The following is a 26,208-nucleotide window of genomic DNA, read 5'->3' on the forward strand; positions in this document are numbered from 1 at the left end:
CCATAGCAGAATTGGAAATGATTACACTTAGATTGTAGAGCAAGAGACAAGGAATGCAATGTGCTATTCGGAATAGAATTCTGATTACCCGTTCAGGAGAAAAGACGATTACAAGTTGTAGTCACAAGAAGCCTCCACAATGTACGTTTTCTTCCTTTTGCTAATGATCATCTCTTCTTCAAAACTAAGAATTTTGACTTTAAAAGTTATGGGGATTTCCCATGGCCATCCGGCCTCTTACAAGGGGTAGACTCAGAGAAATAAAAAAGGGTATGGTCTAATCTTATCATGATTACAACTCATCTTAGGCTGAATTACAAGGTTTTTTCCGAAAAATAGAGTGTCCACCGGGTTTGGTGTACATATGCATGTATGCGTCCGTATCCACCAAACATTCCCCCCTTCCTATTCATTGCACGCCCTCGTGCAAGCTGCATCTGAGGGAGTTCACTTTAGTGCCTTCTTTCGAGCGTTGCAGTGAGATTTCTAAACTCTTGAGCTCTGGCTTCGATCTCGACTTTGGTTGCCAGCTCTCTGAAGGGATTATTGCTGATTGTACTTTGGTAGGCGATATGGCAGGCTGGCAGATCTTTCGTCATTGTATTGAATATGAAAGAGTCCACTTCGAAGAAACCTATCATGAAAGCTTCTTCGAAGGTTTGCATGTAATGAGATGGCAGAAACATGACTCTTGCATATAATCCCATGATAACATTTCTACTGGGGATTTCGGTCTCCATATTCCAGCAAATACCCCGCATCCCCTTGAAAAACACCTACCATGGATGCTCTGCTGCTTCAATGTCTCTGAAAGGTGTAATGCACGTGATGAGCATTTTGGCAATCTTTACCAGCATCTGACAGCGAGGTCTGGGATCTCTTTCATCATATTGATTACTTCTTTTAGAGTTTGCACCATGTAATGCTATGATGGGGGGTTGTTATTGAGCGGCTTGGTAATTACTAGTTCAGCACTGCCGGTCTTTTGCTTTGCCAACTGTAAAAACTGTCTCAGGATCGCCATCTATTGATGGGATAGTAAGTGGGGTCGATCCTGAGATGATGGGGGCGTTCCTGTAATAGGTTTCGTCAGTTGGTCATTGATCGAACCATTTTTTCTCCAGAGAGGTTGATTGTCAAGGATGGTTTCAATTTGAACTGCTGTAATTGGAACCTCTTTGTAGTCCCCTCTGTTGTTTGGTTCAATTTCTGGGAGCATCTTTTGCTGCCATAATTGAACTTCTTGCCGCATCAACGGTAGTGCGATCATTTCGTGCCCATGATTTTTTGCAACCTCATTTGGAGTGATCATGAGGAGGGTAACCGATTCTAGCACTTTTAGTTCATATTGTATATATGCCTTGTGTGAAGGGTCTTTGACTTCTGAGATCCAGCGCTGAATTTCATCTTTTGTCGACTCCGAGGTGGGGATGTCGTGGCTGGATCTGCAGATTCTTGCGTGCCTTTTCCAGTGCTCATAGTGGGCATTTCTGTTTGATGAGTTTTGAACGCAGATTGTTTCAATCCTTCACCCTGCTCAAATTCTCCTGGGTACTGCTGATGCTTTGTTTGATTTGCCTTCAGAGCCTCTACTTCCTTTCTTGCCTTAGCTAGTTGCTTTTTTAAGTCTTCAATTTCCTCATCCTTGGCCTGTTGTAGGGCCCTATGACCTTCTGTCATGATCTGCCTGTCATATTTTTCTTGTTTTAGGGCCTCCTTTAACTCTTTGATTTCCTGGCTCAAGGAAGTAGAGCCTGCAGTCATAGTCGAAGAGGAGGGTGTCTCCTGTATGGCAAGGAGCTGAGTGAGAGACATGCTAACCACTACATATGAGCCTTATAGCTTCTCATTCTATTCCTTTTCTCTGGTTAGCTCCTCCTCGAGGCGTTGCTGTCCAATCTATAATGCGGAGTTTGCCTCATTGAATTGTTGCACTTCTTTATAGTAGTAAGTTGCATTTTCTCGTTCTCTCTGCAACTCCGATTGAACCTAGACTTGTGCGTTCTTCAGTGCCTCTATTTGTTGCTTCAATTGCCTGGATTCTGCTGCTCTTGATACCTCCTTTTTGTTATCTTCTAATTCCAGCTCCTTGAGGCTGTAAAGAGCTCTTTGACATTGGAATTGCAGTTTGATCTTGTCTAGGTGACCGTCGATGTCAAATGAGCTAACTATCTCCGCTCCTTCTTTTATGGCCGCTTGTGTGCGTTGCGTTCTTGGCCCATGTTGGTCTTTTTGGCTCTGATCTGATTACTCAGCCACATCAGATTGCTTTTCCTTCTGTTTCAAACCCTCTGTTGCATCAGAGGTTTTGTCTGTGATTCTTTTTGTTGATCCATCCGCTGTTTTGTCTGCTTTTCGTCGATCCTTTGCTCCGACTGTCCTGCACTTTCTCCTTTCTCTTGTTCTAATCTCTCTGAAATTGTCTCAGCATCCTTGGGAGAACCGAGGTCTTGCTCTTGTTGTTCCTGTGTCTCGTGTTGTCCCTCTCCTTGTGAGAGACTTTTTTCCTTTTTACTCTTTTCAAATTCGTCAGATGATTCTATATCATCGACACGTTGCTTGTTTGATTCTTCTTGCTGCCGCTGCTCCATCTTTCCTTTGAGCTCATTGTGAATTCGTTGCCGCATGGTGCTGACAATTTTCCGTTTCTCTTCAGCTTCCTTCCTCTTTTGTTGCTTAATCCTTTCCAAGGCCTCTGTTTGTCTGCGTATCAAACGGAGCATTCTCGACTTCATCATCTTCTTTCTCGTCATCTGCTTCTGTTTCTTGGGTTTGTTGCTGTTCTTTCTCTTGTTGGCGGAGCTTTTCCCTCAATGCTTGAGCCTCTTCCATTGTCCTCCTAGCATGAGTGATGGGGATAGGTTCTGCCAATGTAGCCTTTTTCTTTAACCGAGTATATCCCAGGGTGTAGGGGCTATCCTTCTCTTACTCCGAAGACTGGTACTCAGAAGGAGTATCTCATGGGTGAGATCCCTCTTCCTGGCTACTCCGAGCATCCGAATCTGTTTTCTCACTATCAGAATCCCTTAGAGGTGCACTTTGCCTAGTTTGTTTGACTCCAGGATTCGGCCTTGTAGAAGGTCCTGCCACTGGTCTCACAGCTCTTTTGGACCTGTGGATTAGGTCTATCTGCGCTTGGGTAGGTGGTAGATCGTCGATCATGCCCAATGCTTGATATGCTATTTGTGTGAGCATGGGTCCTCCGTTCATGTAAGCTTTACTTCTTTGACCGCCTTTTAGGTTTGCTTCCACAATCGTGTCAAGAAGGTAGTTGCCAAAGTCGCACAACTGACCACCCTGCCTTCAGCCAAAACCATCGCCATCACCACTCCATATGCAGCAAGGGTTCAGTATATCTAGGCGGCTTCTGCACCTTGAAATGCTGTGATATAAGACACAATGGCATTTTCGTTTCTAAGTATATCAGGTCTTGATATGTCAGCTTATGGCTGCGTTGCTTCAAAAAGGATTTATCATTTCGATTGCCTTCGTTTTTTGCAAGAGGTTGTGCGTCCCTTGCGGTAGATGGAGGGCTTCATTGATGATTTCAGCTATAATTTTTACCTTAACAACTGCCCCATCTTTGTCTGTTAGAGTTGCTTCCCCATTTTACTGAATTGTACTTATAAGCTCGTGAGCTCGTCTGAAATCTGTTCCCCAAGGAGGCAATATTAAGAAATTGTCGAGCTGTAGATACCTGACCCCTACTTGCACTTCTGGTTTTTGGTGCAAAGCCCACATTTCCTGGGGAAAGATGGTGGCCTTTACAATTTCTCCGTCTGCGGCTTGGAATCTTTCAATGAAAATGTTTGTCGAAACTGCTTCAAGTACTTGCTCGGTGAGGTGAGCTTTCTCATTTGATGAGATATCGGTTATCTCATAGGGTGCCACATGCCACTCCCTCTGTGATTTCCTTCAAGGCATCCTGTTGCCAATTTGCAAGTGAAATCAGGTTTTAGCCATTGATCAAAATTGTCGAAAAGTGTAAATTTGACCATAAAATAAAAAACTCACTTAACTCTATCAAAACTACTCCAAATTTGACCAAATTTCACAAGTGCATCTAGGATTACTATAGGCACAAAACTGTAATGAAACAGATAGATTTTGGCAAAAAGGAACATGGATCCCGATCCATGTTGGAAAGCATTTGAAAATTCTAACTTTGGGAAGTTGTCCCTGGGCATAAGGGGATACTATTGAGCAATTTTCTCTTGATTTAGAGCTAAAGGTACATGGATCGCGATCCATGTTGGGCAATATTTTGGAAATCTGATGATACCATCTGGTAGGGTTCATCTTGATTATTACTTGGTCCAAAAAGTTTGGGATTTGGATCAATGGTTTGACATTTGAGCTAAATTTTGGAAATCATGTATAGATTCAGAGATTTTGGCTTTTGGAAGTGGATTTTGGGATTCAAATGGCTTGAAATTTCATGGCTTAGCTTTCTTGATCATACTGAATCAGATGGCATGGGTTTTACTTATTTTGACCGAAAAGATACATGGATCGCGATCCATGTTGGGAAGCATTTGAATACAGTTCTTATGCACATTGGTTCCTATAGGTTTTCCTAGTACACTGTTGAAATTTTTTCAACTTTGGACATGTTTCTCCATAGTTTGCCCCATTTTTTAGTTTATGGCCATATTTTTCCGTTTTGACCAAATCTGTCTCTGGCAACCACTTTTGGAGTCATGTTTTGCCTGAAATCTCTTCTTGCTTTGATTTCTGATGATAGAGGCCTGTAGTTCATAGCTTTGCTTGGTTCCTTGGCAATTTTCCCCAAACATTGAATTCTTTTTAGGAGGCAAACTGAATCTTGCAAGTTTCACCATTTTGCAAGTAAATTTTTGCTTGGTTTTGATTCCATCACCATTCTTAGATTACATTTTCTTGTTGATAGGCTTCAAGGAGAGTTTGAAGTTTCCCAAATTACTTTAGTAGTAATTTTGACCAAAAGACCATTTACAATTGAAAGTAGCAATCCAGGTGGATTTGATGATCTGCAGAGCACTTTTTGTGATTATTTTGCAACCCCAGTACTATTTGTTCATTGTCCAGCTAATGAGCCACTTTTATCCTGATTTTGACAAAAAGGTACATGGATCGCGATCCATGTTGGAAAGCTTTTTGCAAAAAAAGTCATGGGGTTTTGTTCTTGAGCCTCTATTGTTGCTTCTGTAAAAGTTTCCCTGATTTTAGGGTTTTGGGAACATGGATCACGATCCATGTTCCAGCACCTTTTCCTACTATTTTTAGCTTAGATGATTCTGCCAGGTAGTTGGGGTCTACTGATGAAATTTTCCTTGTTTTTGATGGATTTTGGACTCCCTCCTTGGCCCTGTTAGTTTGCCGATTTTGTGACCTTGTATTGCTTTGATTTGTTGTTTTGGTACTGTTGATGCAGCATGGGTCACACACACATGCTCTTGCAAGGTTAATGATCATACCTGTCAAATCTGGTGTAGTGGGATCCACCTAGGTGGTCGCAGCAGGCAGAAGCGAATCCGAAAACTTTATGCTCATGTGGCTCTCTCTCTCTCTCTCTGAATGCAATGGAGCTTCTGTTGCCCTTTTTTGACTATAAGATCCCAATCTACCCGGAATGCCCATTTATTGTTACCTTCATTGCTCATATCTTGTTGGACACATCACCTGCGGTTCGAACCGTTCGTCATTCTGACACTCGGTTTACAAAGGGTGTCCGATCTGCAGTTTTGATCCTTCACAAGTTGGTCCAAAATTCATTTTGTGTTGAATTTTTCCATATTTGCCATGTTTGAAGTCCTTGCTTTGAAGTTTTGGCGTTTTCTTTCAAAAGTTGATTTTGACTTTCTTGGCTTGACTTATCAATTTTTTGTTGATTACCTGTCATTTTTTGCATTTTTGTAAAAGAAAATTATTTACAATGATTATTAGTCGGCCAAAAATTAGCCAAAATTAGTGTCACCTCCCTTATATACATACTCTTATGCCGGTATTAGATGGTGACGGTATGACTCATGATTATGCCCACTAAGAGTCTGTCAGGCTCTGAAAACTTGTGTTTTTAAAGAAAACGGGAAAGAAAAGGAAACAAAAAGAAAAGAAAAGAAGTAGGATGATAATAATGGTATATACAAATGATACTCCAACCGCATTTTCCACCTTCCTAGAGTGAGTCATCCGCGACGAGCATGTGTCAGAGTGCATGGGAATAAAGCGCGTGTCTATGCATAGCCATATAGTGTGGCTCTATGATGCTCATGGAGGATATGCATGGTAAAACAAATTGCTTGCTAGAGATAGGTGTTGAATAATATGTTCAGTGGCTATTGGTGGCGAGGTTCCTTGGAAGCTGCGTGGTCCAAACAATAGTATCTGTAGAAGGCATGCTCTGTGTTTGACTGTAACCTGCAAGAGTTTTGATACTGCCGATGGGGTCGGTTGTTGGCATTTTTTGGGTGGCCATCAAAATTTTTTAGGTAGGGATCCACCAGAAGAGGCATCGTGAAGGTGATGTTGTTTTGGTTGCCATACCCATTTTGAGTGTGGTTAGATGTTTCGAAGAGAGTGGTCCGTTGGGTTAGGCCGTTTGACAACAACGGTGGGCAATTTGTGATGGTTTAACTTTTGTGCAGGCAATGTAGGTTTATGTGTATTGGTTTGGCATTTAGGTATCCACAATTGCCTAGGATTGGTTTCCATGATTGATTTTTTAACCCATATTTTCGTGACCATGGTGGTGGATGATCGCTGAGCTGCCTGCAGGTGGCGAAGGTAGAGGTTCCCATTCATAGTCCGTTTGTACGAATGGCGCAGCTAAAGATTGGCCCTCATGTTCCATGCGTAATGTGTTGTCCTGTCAGTTTGGTGTGGCCTGATAAGTGCGCATTCACGACACTCCCAGAATAACTGCTTCGTTCAGCTGATGATCTTCGCCCAGACTAACCATAGTACCTCTTTTTGCGACCTTGAACCCCTTAGTGTTGGGCATTAGAGGTTCTTGTGTGATTTTTCTGAAAGTGGAGTAGTTAACCACATTAGCCCTGGCCCCTGTGTCCACTAACACGCTTTTGGTGGTGCTGTCGGTGGCAAGTTGTAACTGAATGCGTAGATCCATCCCTCCTAGACATGTAGTCGCCGTTTGTATGGATGCTATCGGAGCGTCTTGAATAGCCACATCCTATTGTTCTTTCCTCTGGAAGTTTGCTTGTTCCCTGCGTTTCAATATTCTGAGTTTGGCCTCCTTCTGTGCTTGTTCCCGAATGTCCTGTGCTTGACATCTGCGTTGAGCTACTGCATGGAGTGTTGCGAGTTGGTCTGGTGTCAGTGGAAGAAGATATTTCTTTAACCTGCAACCACTCGTCCAATTAGGCATCTCCTCTCCTGCCAATGTTGCAAGTTTAACGGTGCCGCTTTGCGATATATCATCAAACACAAAAGGCCCCATTCCTCGCTTTTTGAGTTTTTTGGAGTGCTGTTTCAAGTGTACATGAGAACGTAATCCCCTTTGTGGAACTCCTTACAAATCACGTGCTGATCATAAAAAGCTTTCATTTGCTTTTTTTGAGCATATATCCCAGCTACTGCTTTAAGTCTAGTTTCATCTAACTATTCTAGTGTGTCTAGTCTCTCCGATAGCTCATGGCCCCGTCCATCCTAATTGTGTTGCCACTCTGAGGGATTTGACTAGGAATTTAAATGGTAGTATCGCATTAATTCCAAATACCAGGTTAAAGGGAGTCGTTCCAATGGAGGTTTTAAAAGCTATGCGGTAAGCCCATAAGGCGGTGTGTAACTTTTGATCCCAATCATTTCTTGAGTCACTGACTATTTTGATGAGCACTGTGCATAGGATTTTGTTGGTACTCTCTGCCCGTCCGTTGGCTTGTGGATGACAGGGTGCTGACTTTCGATGGACCACCATGAATTCGTGGAGGGTCTCAATGATGTCGTTCACAAAGTGTGTTCCTCTATCGCTTACTATTTTGATTGGTAGTCCATACCGTGTAAAGACGTTTTTGAAAAGGAACTGAGTTGTAGTCCTTGCATCATTTTTTTTGGGTTGCTTTGGCTTCCACCCAATTCGTCATGTAATCTATTGCTGCGATGATGTATTGTGCATGTGTCCTGTATCCTAGAGGGTTAATGGGACCAATGAAGTCAATGCCCCATTTGGAAAAAGCACGTACTCCCATCATCGGCCTCAGTGGCATTTCATCTCTCCTCAGGGGTGGTTTGGTGCATTGACATTCATCGCATCGTTTAACATATGTGGTTGCATCCATGAATAGGGTTTCCCACCATATGCCTGAGGGTAGCACTAGCTTTGCCGTTTTATCAGCAGAGAAGTGTCCTCCGGGTTGTCCCGCGTGTGCTTGATCTAGGATGACGTAATATTCGCTTTCTGTAGCACACAACCGTAATTGTTTGTCTTTTCCCCATCTATAAAGTTGGTTGGCAATGAGCAGATAGTGTTTGGCCTCTTCCTCGATAGTTTTCCTTCTTGCTTTGTCCCATTCTGCTGGAAAGGTTTTGTTTTTTAAGTACTCAATGATGTGACCAATCCATTTAGGTGCTTGTACTACCCGAAACATTGTGGCATGTTCCACTGGGGCTGTATTATACATCTAACACAGGATTTGACATATTTATGGACACTGTATTCCATGTTTGGCCAGTAGATGCCCAGCTTTGTAATCGTTGGCCTGTCTGTGTTTCACCAGTGTGAAATCCCGTTGTCGTGCAGCTCCGCTGCCATGATGAGAAAAAGAGCAGAGAAATGCAAGCTAGGCTTCTTTGAAGCCTACACATTAAGTGAGTAGTGATCAGGGCTTGATAACAGGCCAAGTTTAATGATTAGTGTATGCCAGATGTGTCTTAAAAGGGCCAACAGATGCCTCAATGATGCCAAAAATGAGTATGCTTGAAGTGAGCATAGATGGGATATTATGATGTAAAACTGCAATGCTTGAAATGCTCTACCGGCCTGTCTTTACGGCTCGTCGATTGGAGCTACGATGAAGAAGTTGTGGCAGTTTGAAGTTGGAGTTAATGCAGATCCACACCGGATTGGGCAACTGTAGCAGCTGAGGTGACAGAATTGAAGTGAATACATAGACTTGAAGTGATCACTTTGTGGAGCGCATCGGTATTTTCAGATTAGCGATTGGAGTTTCGGTTGCCAAGATATGGGCCGTTAAAGATTCACCGGGGGCCGGTTCTGTGCCAGGCTAGTCAGCTCGGCCGGAGTGCCATCTGGGAATTTTTGAGCTTTATTTGGGTTTTGATAAGCGGGAGCAGCAAGTGCTTGAAGAGTCTCGTGTTTGGAATGTCATCTTTTGTAATGCAATGATTGCAGAGAATGCCCACACGGCTGCGGCAAGGAGCTGGTTTTTTTTTCTGATTGCAAAGAAGATGCCTTCCCTTGAATATAATCAATTAAGCTTGCATCTTGAAAGCATAATTTCACTAAGAGGTTGATAAGGGCATTACAAGATTTGATAGTAATGTTGGCAAGGATTGCTTGGAAGAGAAGTCGTGCTTGGCACTGTTTTGGCCGGCATGTCATCCTTTACAATGGTTGTGGCCACCCATTGGAGATGCTTGGCGGTTCCTTGGCCGAAATGTATACCAAATGTGGTACCTGAAGACCACCAATGGATTTGCTTAACATTGCCTGGCCGAAGTGTATGCCCTAATGTGGTGCCCTTATGAGAGAAGCCGCCCGCCCAAAGACCAAAGACATGGCCACCCAGCTCAAGGAATTAGACTGGCCGCCCATTAAGGCCAAAGGCCACCCACTAAAGGGTTTTAGTGGGAAAACAAAAGGAAAAAGGAGGCGATGGCGTGGAAGCTGCGAACAGGCAGCGCATGGAGGAGCTTTTTGCTCACGGCAAGCGCGGCGATCTTCAGATCGTGACGAGCAAGAAGCAAAAATGAATCAGTAGCCCATGGCGACCAATTTCGAAGCCACTCCCATCGATTTCCATGCTGGTCGAACCTTGGCCCTGCCATATCATCGGCACCGTTCTCACAACGACGGCGCCGTCGTTGCATAAACTTTAAGAGGGAAAATAATAGGGCATAAGAAGAGAGTTGAAGACAGGGAATTAGGGGACGAGAAGCATAACGAAGAGAAGAAGGAGGGAGAGTTGAAGGAGGGCAAGCTTGGCAAAGGTTACGAAGGCGGGGAGGGGCCGGAGCAAGGAGAAAAGTTCCATCTCTCTCGCTCTCATGCTCGAAGCTGTCGAAGCTCATTCTCTCTCTCTTGATCTTTGACAAGGATCCGTGCTAGAGAAGGGGCAAGAAGAAGGAGTCGAGCCTTATACTAGAGAAAGAGACCGGCAAAGCGAGGTGAGCTTGGCAAGAAGCATGAAGGGAGTTAACAAAAGAGGATAAGGAGACCTCGGCTAGCAAAGCTGGCATGGGAGGATTTGAAGCAGGTAACAGGCTACCTCTCAAACGTGCCTAAGAACCAGGGTAAAGCAAGAAGGAAGTCTCTCGCTCTCATGCTTGAGAAGCAAAACCAAGGATCTCTCTCATACATAAGCAAGCATGAAGTTATCTCTCTCGCCGAGCATAAGATGAGCGGCCATGATTAAGAAGGCAAGAGGAAAGCAGAGGCAGGCAAAGCAAGGGTTAAAGCATCAGATAGAAATTGAAGAGTAGGAGGAAGTTAAAGTGCAGAGCATAAAGAGCAGGAAGTTGCAGGATAATCAATAATAATTGAGGCTTGATGATTGAGGCAGTGAACTGACTTGAAGACTGCAGAATCCACGAGCAATCGAAGTAGATGAAGCGACATGAGGGAGTTACCATCATCGTCATCGATTAGAGATTGATTGACTAATTGTTAAGCCTCGGTGTCGTTAACGGCCCTGGTTAATACTGTAAAGCGGGAGCTTAAACTCTTGGTTAGTAGATGATCCAAGTGACGACGCTGTTAACAGCCCGCCTTGGCTAAAGATTAAGTTGTACTCAAACATACTAATCAATTAATTGATGGTTACGGCGATTACCAGAGTCAGTTGCATCAATTGTTCTTGTTCTTTCTCTTTCTCACCTCCCACAACTAGAGGCCCAGCGCCTGCCCGGCTCACGTAGCGAACACATATCCCCCGACACCGTATTTTGTATATGAGCTTGTTTGAGGTAGTTGGTGGTATCTTCAGGCTGTACACATAGTCTCAGTATCCCATCCTTACCGGGTTTGTACAGTCGTCCTACTAAAAGGATGAGATTTCATGTTTGATGGATCATTGATGGTTTTCTTTCTATCTGCAAAGAGCCGATTGTGAGTAGAGGCATGACCTCTTCGCTCCATCACGGCACCATTTCTATGTTAAACAGATATGAATCAAGAAGTTCATCATCAACACCCGCAGGTGCTTCCCCATGAAATAGTCTCGTGAAAGATGATTGCTCTTTGGTGTGTGGTCCCCTTTTTTACAACCACCGTGAAGTCAAACTCAAGCAACAGTATAAACTAGCGAACAATTCTTCCAGTGTTGCAAGGTTTGTTTACTAGATATATCAGTGCTTGATGATCCACGAAGAAGACAAACTTGTTGGCTAGAAGGTAGTGTCTAAATTTCTTGACAGCATAGATCATTCCAAGACCTTTTCTTTCCGTAGTGGTGTAGTTTCTCTTTGCGTTGTTTAGTTGTCGACGACTGGAGTAGCAAATGGGAAAATCCATTCTCTTCTCTCCTGGCTGGGCTAATATGCACCCAATGGCATAGGCCGATGTATCCACATGGACATGGAAGATTTTTCTCCAGTCAGGGGCTTGCAAAATTGGAGCTGAAATCAAATGTTGCTTCAATTTTTGGAAAGCTTGCTCACATTCCTCCGTCCATTCAAACTTAGTTATGAGAGCGTACAATGGCTTAGCTATTACAACATACATATATATGAAATTCCGGTAATATCCGCAATGCCCCATAAATGCTTGCATTTCTTTTATCTTTGCTGGTCTCGATAGCGTAGCAATTGTCTGCACCTTTTCTTGATCAGTGGAAATGCCATTTTTGGACACTATGTGGCCGGAATTCTACCCTGTCTTACCATGCAGACACATTTTTCCAGGTTTAAGCAGATACGATACGTTCTTCATTTTTCAAAGACTTTTCCCAGATGAGTGATGTCTACACCTTTTCTTGATCAGTGAAAATGTTGTTTTTGGACACTATGTGGCCGAAATTCTACCCTGTCTTACCATGCAAACACATTTTTCCGGGTTTAAGCAGATACGATACGTTCTTCATTTTTCAAAGACTTTTCCCAGATGAGTGATGTGGTCACTTCATTGATGTGAATGAACACAAAGATCATCCATGTAGATCTCCAGAAATTGTCGGAGATATTCTTTGAATGCGTGGGTTATTAGTATTTGACATGTGGCCGGGGCATTGGTCAAGACAAAAGGCATTACCCTGTATGCAAATATACCCCACTCTGTCGCAAACGCTGTCTTATATTGATCTTCCGCCTTAATCATCAACCAATTGTAGCTTGAGAATCCATCCAAGAAACTATAGGCCTCTTTCCCTGCTACTCTCTCAATAACATGATCAGTTATTGGTAGTGGGTAGTTATCCCTAATGGTAGCTGCATTTACTTGCTTGAGGTTTACACAAACACGTAATTTGCCATTCTTTTTGGGTACCACCACAATTGAGGACACCCACTCTGTGTGCTCAATCTTGTAGATAAACTCGGCGTCCTTCAGTTTGTCTATTTCCTCCTTGATTTTCTGTGCAAAATTTTCATTGTACGTGTAAGGACGTTGTTTGCGTGGTCTGGCATCACTCTTAAGGGGAATCGTATGCTGACATATCTCTGGATCTATCCCCTTTAGATCTTTGTATGACCATGCAAAGACATCTTTATATTGCATGAGCGTATCGACTAGAAGTTGCTCTTCCTCTTCAGTAAGGTCCATGGCAATATAGGCCGGTTTAGGCTCCTCTCTTGGTTCTGCTAAGTTGATGATTTTTGTGTTTTCAAGCCCATTATATGAAGTTCCTGGTTCTTTGGGATCTTGTTTGGATTTTTGCACCACTATCTTCCTATCCTGAATGGTATACTTCTTATAGTGGGATGCTGCATCGAATTTATCATCATTTGATTCCTCGTCAGTTTCCTTTCTGTTGTCCAAACCCTTCTTTCAATGCTCGTTTCAAATCATTATATTTGACTTTGCGCTCCACCTTGGACAACTTAAACGGTTTTTCGGTATCTTTCTCTTTTTTTGGTTTTTGTTTTGATGTTGTTTTGGTTGAGTCAGGTTTCATATATCGCCCTCAAATCCTGTCCTTGAGGCAGTCAGTCGCTTCGACTAATCTCAAGTACTGCGTTTTGTCAGCCAATTGAGGTACTAAGTCCTCGCTGTGCTTGTTGTGGTTATTTCTACGTTTATCCCGATACATGCGTTGTTTTCAAGGGTTTTGATTTGGGAAATCATAGTAGATCACTTGGCGATCCTTCCGTTTGATGCTCTGGCTCGAGCTACTAGACAGCTCATCGTCTGCGTTATCCTCTAGCATCTTATCAGTCGAGTCATGAAAATCTTCTTCCTCATTCGTTTGGACAAGGTCCCTTACAGAGATTTCGTCCACTATGCGTCGGCCTTCGGTCACCCCTTCCTTGTCAGGTATGTCTTCCTCGGTCTTCGGAGTTAGGCGGACATTCATCATCTGGAATGGAATGATATCATACCCTTCCTCATCACAAAATTTGGTGAGGGTCAATTCATTGACACAGATATCAAGAGTAGCTAGTATTTGTTGCCAGCTAAACGGTTCAAACATCTCTTCTGGAAAAGGCTCTGGTATGTACGCTTCATCTTGTGCAGCCCTATCAAGAATGTAGTCTTCCTTTTTTAGACTTCCACAATCTGAAGCTTCTCCTGTCCATTGGTGAGCTTTGTTCTGGAGCCAAGCCGGTATTCCTCCTTCCTGATCAGTTGTGGAATGCAAGTCTTCTCCTGGGGCTCTTTCTACGTCTTTATAGCTATGATTTGTGACACTAATTTTCGTAGTGACATCCTTGTGGGCCTAAGATAGATATAGTCGTAACCCCAATCTTGAACCATTTTGAGCTGATGCATGAATGGTCTGCCCAGAATGATGTTAAAATTGCTGCTCTCATTGAAATTCATAATAGCGAAGGTGTGTTCATATGCAATTCCACAAGAGGTTACTACAATCTGCTCCAAGATGCCAATAGTCTCTCCAGGTACCCATCTGCTAGTTGAAGTTTCATTCTAGTCCTTCTTAGAGCAGGTTTTCTCCATTTTTTCCACATTGCTTTGGTGGCTATGGAAATTCCGGCTCCACTATCCAATATTGCTACCGATTTTACATCCGTGTACTCTACTGGTAGGGTAGTATTTTCTTCTTCACCTTCACAATAGTCCCCTACCTTGTTTACTAGCACTGGCTCATGTTTAGTTTGCTTTGAGGGTTGTGTCTTTAGAGTGTTTCAAGAGGCCTCAGGTGAAGGAATTACAAGCCCTATTTTTTCCAAATTTTTCGCAACCTCATCCCAAAGATGTGGTCTAACATTCAGCAATTTTGACAAAGTCAGTGTACAACGGATAGGTGATGACATCAGCTCGTGAAGAGTTTTAGTATCCATCATCTTAGGATTGGCTTTCCATTGCGATGGAACTTTCCTTACCTCAGATCGAGCTTCAGGGTTACCAATAAATGAAGGTAAAGTCTTCAACGACTGTGGTTTATTGTCTTTCGATATCGAGTGCCTACATCTCCATACAATGATTGGATGTCATTTGGGTAGAGCTCATGCTCCACGTGGATTTCCGGGATAGGAGATGACACAAGTGTGGCACTTCCATCTTTCCTATTCCTAATCTATTCCCATAGCTCTTGAGGCCATTGTTCTTATACCTCTGGGATTGGTAGTGGTACCTGAGAATGCGTTCCATCTGCTGTATTGGCTACCACCCTCCTATCCAAAGGTGTTTCATCGACCAGATTGGGTAGGTTATTCGCTTCAATTACCCTCTCATCTAACTCCCGAATCTTTTCTCGTATGAGTACCTCGGTTTTTGGAGTTGTAGGAACTGATGGTTCCATAAGCGATTGAGCGGCTTGAATGAGCTCTTTGCACATCTTTAGCCTCTCTTTCTCATAGCGTGGATGAGGGTACGTTAACCACCTATCCTCTTGGGTTTGTTTAGGCTTTAGCATTGCCTCGTAAGCTTTCAGAATTGCATCCAGAGGTTCAACCACCTTGTCGACTAAGACCGACCCCCCTGATAGCAGTTTTGACAGTTTCTTTGTCTCATTGTTGCTCTTAAGGTCTCTTTCCTTTGAAGTTGTTCCTCTATTTTTTGCAGTTTGGTTTTTTTCCAATTTGGTCCCTATTTTGTTCATGGTTGCTTTTCCTTTGTTTTCGAGGTTTTTTGGGCAGTGTCGAATAAGATGGTCGGTCGTGCATCCGTCACAGAATCCAAAAAATTTCACCCTCTCTCCTTTGTTTGGACACACTCTAGCTTAGTGATCACCTCCATTCATAGCATAGTCCTGCAGGTGGTAGAGAAGCTTGTGGAGCTCCCATTGGTTGTCCTGTTCTAGGATGGTAGCCTCTAGGTTTGTAGCCCTAATTTTCCATATACATGAGCATATTCTCATCAACCAAGTAATGATTTTTCGTTGGTTGTGCTATGTATGAGGGCTCGGGTATTTCTTCCGGAATTATCCACGGATTCTATACCTCTGGAGAATATGCATTCCTATCAATTTCCTTTCATGAGTATTGTTTGAATCTTCTCAGTATAAGACTACCTAGGTTATACTCTGATTAGAAGGTGGTTCAATGGGTTGGGAGATCCTTACCATAGCCCTATTTTCCTGGGGTAAAGGAGGTTGATGTCCCAACACCGGTTGAGCTTTTTCCTGACCCAAGATTGCGTTATTTGGCCCCACTTGGTACCTTGGAGAGGGCGGAAGTGGTTGTCCCCCATGTGGTCCGTATTGTCTCTCTCTAAAATAGTTCTGATTGTAGAAACATTCGTGAGTTTCGTGGCTTGTCCATTTTTGTTCTGTAGCACACCATTTCAATATCCGCTGTGTCTTCGCTCCTGGCCTTTGTTGAAGGTTGCACCACTGGGTTGGATGATCACCTCCACAAGAATCGCATTTTTGGGTGGGCGTTTTGTCCTGTGTTTGGGTTCGTCTTGTTTCCTTGGTTCATCCTCTTGATCACTTCCTTGATCATTGATCAACGTCCAGCACAGTTGGGTTTTTCCCTCCCAATTTTGTTGTGGACTCACTCCTAGTTGAAGAGGTGCTACTAGTCCTCTGATCTGTGTCTTCAGTCACCTCCCCATATGCTTTACAGTCATCTACAAGATCGAACGCCTCTTTCGTGATTTGCTCAAAGGTTACACAGGCTTTCAGGTGCAAGTCCTTTTTGAGCGTGTCATTTCGCATTCCCTCTATAAAGAGGACTAATAGTCTTTCATCCTGAGGTAGTTCTCAAGCAGGGCATCTTTGTATGTACTGCTTGAAACGAAGCGATGATTCTTTCACTTTTTCCTTTTCCTTTTTCCTAAATGCATAGATCTGGGAGACAGTGTTATGCTTGATCCCTCTTTTTGAGAATTCCTCAGCGAATTCTCGGAGAAGTTGCTCAATACTTGGGAATTCTAAGTTATTTAATGGTTGAAACCAAGTCAGGGCAGTGCCTTCCAATTTCAACCCAAATGCTTCATATTGAGTGTGGAAATCAGTTACCTATTCCGCTCTCAATACTTGTTTGAAGATTGAAAGACGGGCATACGGATCGCCAAATCCATTATACTTTTTGGGCAAGCATTTTGCCACCTGAGATGGTCGCATACGCCTGGCCTCTGCAACCATTCTAACAACTCCTGGTCCCCCTGGGATGGCTTCTCTTGGTTCGTAATGTCCTCTTGGTACTAACAGTGGTATCCTATCCACCCTGCATTCATCAAGTCGATCTGGTGTGATAGTCGGAGGGATTCCAGTGGTGTAAGTGAATTCAGGAACAGAGCTGCCCCTATGTGTGTTCATGGAAGCCCTAGTCACCGTTGACCCTAAGGGTTCGGTTCTTGGAACTCGTTCATGTCCATAAGAATCCTCCACTCTGGTTCTCAAGGGGCTCTCAAGTACAGTCTCAGGTCTGATGTGAGTAGTCGTGGTTTTTTTAGCTTCCGAATTTACATAGTATTGGTGGAGTGGCCCTCCAAAATAAGTATATCTCTCTAACTCCTTCTGATCCATTGGGGAGTACTTTCGGCCATACTTGTCCATGATGACCACCTGAATACTTCTACCCTCCGTGTATGTGTAAACATACAAGTTTTTTTGGTCTGTTAATTCTTTGATGCGGGGCTCGTCACATCTGTAATAGAGTGTTTAGTCTCCATTTTGAACTTATAAAGCCCCACATATGTGTTGTCCGTGTTAAGGCGCTCAGTCTCATTGGTGCGTCTGAGGACCGCGTTTTGTTTCTCCATTTTGGGTGGTGCATCGGCCGGTTCATTATCTCCTTTGTCCTTGGTGCCGGTCATTCCCCATTTATCCACAATATAAGGGTTATGAACCACTAGGTACATCATTCCCTCTCGGTTGAAATATCTATCCCCGTCATAATCAACATCTACAAGGTCTTTGAACTTGCTAGGCTTATTTTCCAACTTAACACAGTAACGGTCCATTCCATCCTTATAGATTTTGGCTTTAAGTACATTTTCAAATTGAAACTTCAAATACAACAACTTCACATCAAATGTAGGCTGAGAAGGACCTGCACCCATTGAAATTGTTCCCTTAGGGTTTGACTTGTTAGAATCTTCAGTCATGAGGCCGTATGATCTCTCAGACAAAGTGTCAGAGAAACACTCCTCTAAAATGGGTTCCAAAGGTGGCAGTGGTCTCTGATTCACACTTTCTTTCATTGAATGATTACTCCCTTGATCAAAGATGTTGTAGTTCCTATTCTGGTACAATCTTCATGATCGCAGATTCATGAAGAATTGGTAATAAGAAAAATCCAAACCGAGTTACCTCATTAAATAGTGTGAATCTCCCGTTTGCTCTTGCTTGCTGGGTAGTATCTTCTAGTACCTGCAATCTGTCAAAAATTTGCTTGATAGCTGTAAGCTTACATATGTTCTTGTTAGTTCTTGCTTGTTTTGTTCGACAAAACTTAGCACACACTTCCCTACACAACCTCAACAATTTTGATCCAATTTCAATTTTGAAAGAAGCACCTGGTTGCTATGGCCTAGCTCCTTGTGTGGTAAGTTTCTGTCTCTGTTCTGGCTCAGAGGTACATGGATTGCGATCCATGTTGGAAAGCCATTTGAACTTTTGTTGATACCATCAGCTTCAGCATGATTAAGGGATCTTATGGTATCACAATTTTTAGAAATGAATCTTGTGATTGGAGGCTAAGTTGAGTTTGTCACTTTGCCTGAGCTTCTGCCAGTTTTGAGCTATCGGAAGGGTTTCTTGCATCCAATTTCAACTCTGGAAAGACCACTAGACTCTTTGTGATACCCTCTAGCTATGGTACTAGTTTGGTGTCAATTTGTGTCAGGGGAACATGGATCGCGATCCATGTTCCTTTGTGTCAAAATACACTGACCACAGCTAGTCCTTGGCCTAGTGATGCTGACTATATGGTTTTTGAATGCTATAAAGCTTTTTAGGACAGACAAAAGTTAGTCTTAGGGTTTAGGTCAATGGTTTCTCTCCTTGACCTGATTTTTGCCACCTTTTGTCCTCTTTTTGAAATTTCCTGATAAGGGTCCTTTAGGAGAAAGTGCTCCAATTGTTATCAATTTCCTGCTTATCTTTTATCAGCTCAAACTTCCAAAAAGGTACATGGATCGCGATCCATGTTTGGCAAGATTTTGGACTGACACTTTGTGAGCTGATCACACAAGGTATGATGATGCTATTCCCCAAGTCTTTTTGGATTTGGTAAGTTTTTTCTAAGTGAGAAGCAGAGTTTTGTGTCTGTTTTGCGGTTTTTTGCAAACTACTTCTTTTCTGGTATTTTGACCAGCTTTTTTCACTTTTCATCTCTGGCTTCTTTTCAAAAAGTTGTTCAACTAGTAATCAGGAGTACACTGGTCAAATATTGATGTCAGATGTCTACCTAGAACATGGATCGCGACCCATGTTGGGAAGCACCTGGGCATGAAATTTGGTTCCATGGAATCCTTGCTTGTAGTTGGTCCCAATTCTCATCTCTTTTTCGATTTGGGCAATTAAAAGTTCAATTTTCCTTATTTTTTCTTTTTTTGAAGGTTTTTGGTCTGCTCACCCCAATTTTTTTATTTTTATGATCTTCTAGCCCTCTTTTTCTCACCAAACTCAAGGTTCTGATGCCTGAGAGCCTGTTCTAAGCAAACAAAATAATTTTAGCACATTTTGCTAAAAAGCTACATGGATCGCGATCCATGTTTGGCAAGATTTTTGACAGGTATTTGCACAATCTTTTTCAACAAGTGTTTTTATCCTCTTCTTGAAAGTTTTAATGGGTTTGGTCTAGTTTTGAAGCTTTGACCATCACTTCTTCAATTTTTTCAAGTTATGGTCTTCAACACCAAAATAAGGTTTTTGATAGTTTTTCCCTCAATCCTTTTGGCCACAAATGATTGTGTAATTTGTTACCTAACCTACTCCTACAACTGAAATGAATATGCAAACATAACTGAACTTAACAGTACAGAAATAACAACGATGTGTGTGGTGGAACAGCCCTTTCCAAGCATGTGAAAAATCAAAGAACGAAATACTATCTTGTACTTCACTCACAGCTTTCTTTGCTCTTAAGGAATATCACTGGCTAGTCTCGGACTCCTACCTCAATTAAGCACTAAAGCTACGTCTAGCTTCTTCACTGTCTATGGGTAAGCGGAATGGGTATCAAAAGCTTGAAGGGAGATTTTTTTTTTTTTTTTTGTACACTAAGTCACTCACCACCTAAGGATCGGTTTCCCCAGTAACGGCGCCAATATTAGCGGGTCGCCGCGACGGACGTCTGCAACATAGCTCTTTTGTACTAACATAATGTCAATATGCAAGGAAGCGACTCGGGGTGGGGCACGGAGACTTAATGAGAGTGTCAATCTCACCAAAGTGAACTCAAGGACTACTCGTTCTTATGACAAAAGCAAATCAACCACTTCCTAGTCAGACAATCAGTATGCGTCCATTCTCAACACTCAACGTAATCACGTCTTTTCGGTATCCAAACAAATCCGAAATGTCACGAAACTTAAGGAGAGGTATCACAACACTTATGGGCTTAATCCTACCAAGTTCTATCACCATCTGGGAAGGTACATAAATCACTATCCATCACAAAAAATGTGCAGAAAACGAAAACAAAAGTACTTGGAAAGATCCACCTTAAGCATAGAAATACTTATCCATGGTCAAAACATCAAAAAACAACCATTTTAACTCTCAAATCAATGCATGTAGCTCACAAACGGTATGTCGGAACCACAACAAAATTGGAAATGATTACACTTAGATTGTAGAGCAAGAGACAAGGAACGCAATGTGCTATTTGGAATAGAATTATGATCACCCGTTCAAGAGAAAAGATGATTACAAGTTGTAGTCACAAGAAGCCTCCACAGTGCACATTTTCTTCCTTTTGCTAATGATCATCTTTTCTTCAAAACTAAGGGTTTTGACTTTAAAAGTTAGGGGGCTTTCCCATGGCCATCCGGCCTCTTATAAGGGGTAGACTCAAAGAAATAAAAAAGGGTATGGTCTAATTTCATTATGACTACAACTCATCTTAGGTTGAACTACAAGGTGTTTTTTTGAAAAAAATAGAGTGTCCACCGGGTTTGGTGTACATACGCCTGTATGCGTCCGTATCCAGGACAATTATGCTGCACTTGACTATTGAACACACGTAGTAGATCTTCATTTGTGAACCTGCTCTGATGGACGAACATATTTTGATTCAAATCCAAACCAAAATAGCGGAGAAATATGTGGTATATATGCTTGCACGCCATATATGGTTTATTCTGTGCCACATGTTCTGCAAAGTCTCCACATGTACACATCGGACTATTGGCAACATGAACTTCACACCTCTCTCCTCGAACTTGAGAAGAAGATGTCTCCACCAAGAATTTTTCATGCATGCCTGCCTTCACAACGGTGTGTTGAATAACATGTGCCTCGATGGTTACGCTGATGCAATTTCTTAAGTACCTGAATCGATATTCCTGGCCAATAACGCACATTGTTGGTTTTCCTCGCTACGATCTTATTTAAGGTGAACCCCCTTGTCTCCAGATTCAACAGCTCCAAGGAATTTATGTTTATTTTTGTCTCCACAGGCCAGGTTCTAGGTACTCTTGTTGGACATTGAGAAATTGTGTTACAAATTTTCCACGTGTGATCCACACTTTATTACAGAACCACATGAATTGTGCCTTCAAAGCGTTACCTTGACTAGTGTTATTTCCTCTTTTCCATGTACAAATTTCCCAGAATGGTGGTGCAATCGCACCTGTGTTCCTTATGTTTTTCTTGCATTTACCAAATCTAGATCCCAACCACCCTTGACATTGAACCCTACTACCCTTTGGTATACAAAGGATTACCCACATTGTCTTATGAGTATCCATCTCTTCTACCATCAGACCATCCTCGTGTTCTTCGACCTCATGAACTACCCTTGCAAATGATTTTTGTGTTCCTTGATGATTGCGGGGAATGTTCTGTGTAATATGTTTAGTTTGATGTGGCACATTCTCCTCTTCACAATCTACTATCACAGCATTTTTGTGCCTACGTGATACTATAGTATTATCACCCTCCATTGACAGTCTTTGATAGAGTGGTGTACTTGCCAGCCCATCTTCAATCTCTTTAGTAATAGATGCTAGACCTGGTGCTCTATTTTGTTGAGCATGATGACCTAGTTTCTCGGCCAAAGGGCATGCTCCATGATATCTACCCTAAACAAAAGCGAGCATCTTCACAATTTTTAACAATGTGTTTGATAGATCAGAAACGCACACATCGTACAAGCTCAACATTTCTTTGTTCCCTTGCCAGCTTACTTTTTGTGTGGTTCATTTTTGCAAGGTTTTGTAGTTGGAATGTTTGACAAATCATCTAATTCCTGCAACATAAAGGAAGTACTTTAAATGCAGTGAAGCAAATAATTATACATGCCTCTAAGACAGCATCGAACATAGTTTTACCCCAGCAAATTGCTTTCTCCAGCGAGGGTAACGCATGTGCTAACAACTGAGCCAACAATCCATTTGCAAAAAGTTACTGTTGGATATTTTTCCAATTTCCCACCAAGCCCAAATAGTCATGTACAAGCTTGTTGTCTCCTCCTTGCTCCTTGCACATCGCCAAAGTTCACACAGACGCTTGTGTTCATCTTGGAAACTTTTATGCACATATTGCATGGTGGTAATGTGCAAACTTTTCTCCCAATGGAACAAGCAAGAACGTTCTCTTCCCTCCATAATATAGTCAGGCCCTCCATTGAATATCATTCAAATAGCTCTCCAATTTTCCCCAGCTTCATCTGCCATGAATCCTCTAAAATCAATTGGTCGATGCTCGCTTTCCAAAAGTACAGAATTCATCATTTCCCAAAACATGGTTTGTGTCTGCATGTCTTCTTCTTTCATCTCACAAATGGCTATTGTTTGCATTTCTTGGATCTTGTGAAGTGCATTGATTAACCATTGTTATACAAACAAAAGTAAAAGTAGAAGTCAGCAAGTCTTACGTAGGGTCGTAAACATGGGCTGCCATTGTTGTCCACCCTGCCACTCTACGCATGTGATCAAACCGAACTTTTTTGGAGGTCCCCATGACCGTCTCGCCGCATTCTCACCTTCTCAACACCAGAATCTGGGCCATTGACTGACATTTTGAACACATGACATCTCCTGTATGATCTATGGATTGTCCTGAAAAAAGAAAACCATGAAAATACTTGTAGCCGCAAAAACTGTTTTTCAACCGAATCAATTAGGACTCTGCACCAACACCAATCCGTGCAGTTGTAGCGTCTCTCATCCAATGTTTGAATATGAGTGACAAACAACAAAGATGCTAGAAATAACTTGCAAAGGGAGAAAAATTGATGCACATATTAGACCGCAATTCAATACCTCCATGTATGAATCAATGGCTGCATCTCCTCAAGTACAGAGAGGAGCTCATTGCTATTTAGTTGCTTCCCATTTTCATGCACCACCGCCCCCGTAACCATCTGCTTTGCAAGATTTAATCACAAATGCCTAGGGCCAGTCACACTGGACTTGCAGACAACACTCGTGACACAAGCTCTCAGGTATGATCATTGATCACAAAACTCCCTTCACCATGGGTTGATTATGTCTTCCAAGGTGGATAAATAACCCGGTCGAGTTGTAATCAGGTAGTAAGTAATAGACAGTGCATGGATGCTCTCAAAGAAGAGTTGGAGAATTACCACAATGAAAGCAGCATAGTGTTCCATTTCATGAGCTGAACATACCGATTAAAGCAATTGATGGCAACAATTTCCCCATCCAAGAAGTCTCATTTGGCAACCCATTCATTGCATTTATCAAGCATGAGGTATTTTTATAGATGAGGTGCCCACCACATTTACTTCTCTTGATCAAATATGGATACCTCATTCTAGAATGGACATGCTTAACCCAACAATGGCAATCATATTTCTGATCCATCCTAAACATTTTGAGAACGCCATCTGGCACAACGTCAATCTCATAAATGCATTCCCCATTGTATATTTGAGGAACTTCATCAACACGCTTCTTAATTGAACATCTAGAGATCATTCGACTTAGCTTGGGGCGCTTGTGGCTATTTAATGCAATATACTTTGTGGTTTTTCCACACGCTCAGAATTGTTTTTAGCATTTTCCTCTCTTAATTTTTCTGCCATTCCCTCATCATAGGCATAAAAGTAATCTTTCACCTTACCAAATGAAATTCTGGAAGATCTTTCATCATGCATTTCAATGGATTTGTCAGAGAGCTCTACTATTGCTACCTTTGGTGATGAGTGTATATTTATAATGCCGTTCATGACTAATAAAAACTTTGAAGACAATGTTGAATCCAACAAAAATTGAAATTGTTGACCTACATGCACACCATCTTTCACTTCTGTCTGAATGTCACCATCTGGAGTTGTAATGATGGCAAACATTTTACTCTCACCACAACCCTCGTAGTCCCCAGGATTCACCATTGAATATCTTGCTAGGAAATCAAGCAACAATGGGACATCACTGAAATTATTCAAAAATAAACTCACCTTACTAGACGAGGATGACGCCATAGCTCAACAAATCAAGATGATGCAAATTGATTTTTGTGAATGTCCAAGCTTTCACCTTACCGTATATTTAGAGGCATTTGAGTTACTTAAACAAAGATTTGGAAGCTCAATCTATCATATCATAAATTAGATGCACAAATCAAAGTCCATATTAGAATCAATTCATTCTCTATACATTCAAGTTAGTCTACCCCCATCTATATATTAATCACTATCTCCCTCATTTCAGACTCTTTTATCTCCAATCTCCTAAATTTTATCCCTATCCAATACTCATTTACCGTCCTCCTTTTATTTTAACCATACTTTACTTTGTCTCCATCTATCTCCTCACTCCATCTATCAGTTTCTTTTAACTTTCACTATTTTCCACCCTAACTCTATGTATCTAGCACTCCAGCTTGTCGATCTCTATCCATTTCAATTCATAGTGTTGGCATACCTCTAGCCTGCTCATTTTTAGCCTTTTCCTCATCAAGTACATCATGTCCATCTGCATCAGTAATAATAGGCTGATCTGTAACGTTTTCGGAAACCCCCATAGGCTGTACATTTTCCTCATTGGAATCTACATTCAAACTTCCACCACTGAAAAGAGGCAACAAAGTGTCATAAATTTCCTGTGAGCTTACATTACTGTCTCTAGTACATGACAACAAGGGCTGAACAGGATCTTCCACAAACACTACATCCCATGAAACCAAAATACGCTTTGTTTATGGATGATACAACTTGTAACCTTTGCTTTCAGCACTATAATCGACAAAAATACATTTGACAGCCTTGTCATCCAATTTTTTGCACTGTGTTTGTGGCACCAAAGCATATGCCAAATATCCAAAAACACACATGTGCTCAATAGAAGGTTTTTATCATGCCATGCTTCATATGGAGTAATAGACTGCAAAGCTTTTGTAGGACACTTGTTAATGATGGCCTTAAGCCAAAAAGAATGCGGCAAATCTTGACTTTTGACCATACATCATGCCATTTCCGTAAGTGACCTGTTTTTCCTCTCAGCTACACCATTTTGCTGAGGGGTATAAGGCACTGTGCATTGGTGTTTTATCCCACGACTAGCCAGAAATGCATTGAATTCATGAGACATATACTCCCCCCTCGATCAGAATGGAGGGTGCCCATAGTACATTCTAAGACATTTTTAACCATAGCCATAAATTGTTTGAAGCACATAAAAACTTCGGACTTTGCTTTAAGCGGAAATACCCATGCATGCCTAAGTAATCATCAATAAAAGTCACGAAATACCGGTAATTGCCCAAGGATGGAGTTTGCATGGGCCCACAAACATCACTATGCACAAGCTGCGACCTACATGTGGCCCTAACTGAACCATCCTTTGGAAACTTCGAACGCTCCATCTTACCCAAAATACAGCCTTCACAAACATGTTTGACAGGTGCTTCAAGAGGCGGCAAAGAAGAAAGCATATCAGATTTTTGCAAACACAACAAACTGACAAAATTTAGATGACCAGAACGTGCATGCCAAAGTTTTGCATCTGAAATAGCCTTTGAATCCACAACTGCATTTGCAAAATCTTACCCACACTTGTTATACAAAACGAGCTTATCAGCCCATGGCATAATATGCCAGATGTAACAATTTCATCACCAAAATTGAGATCATGAACTGTACATCTGTCATCCAGAAATTTGACTACAAGTCCAAGTCTAGCAAGTGCAGATACAGACAAAAGATTCTTCTTGATCCCAGGTACATAAAGTGCATCAACAAGTGTGAAAGAACTGCCATTTGCAGCAGTAAGCACAATCTTTCGAACTCCCTGAACTGGATAAGAGGCATTGTTGGCACAATTGACAAAATTCCCAT

The sequence above is a fragment of the Adiantum capillus-veneris genome, chromosome 15, assembly GCF_014529385.1.
Source record: "Adiantum capillus-veneris isolate H3 chromosome 15, ASM1452938v2, whole genome shotgun sequence".
NCBI classification, from domain to species: domain Eukaryota; kingdom Viridiplantae; phylum Streptophyta; class Polypodiopsida; order Polypodiales; family Pteridaceae; genus Adiantum; species Adiantum capillus-veneris.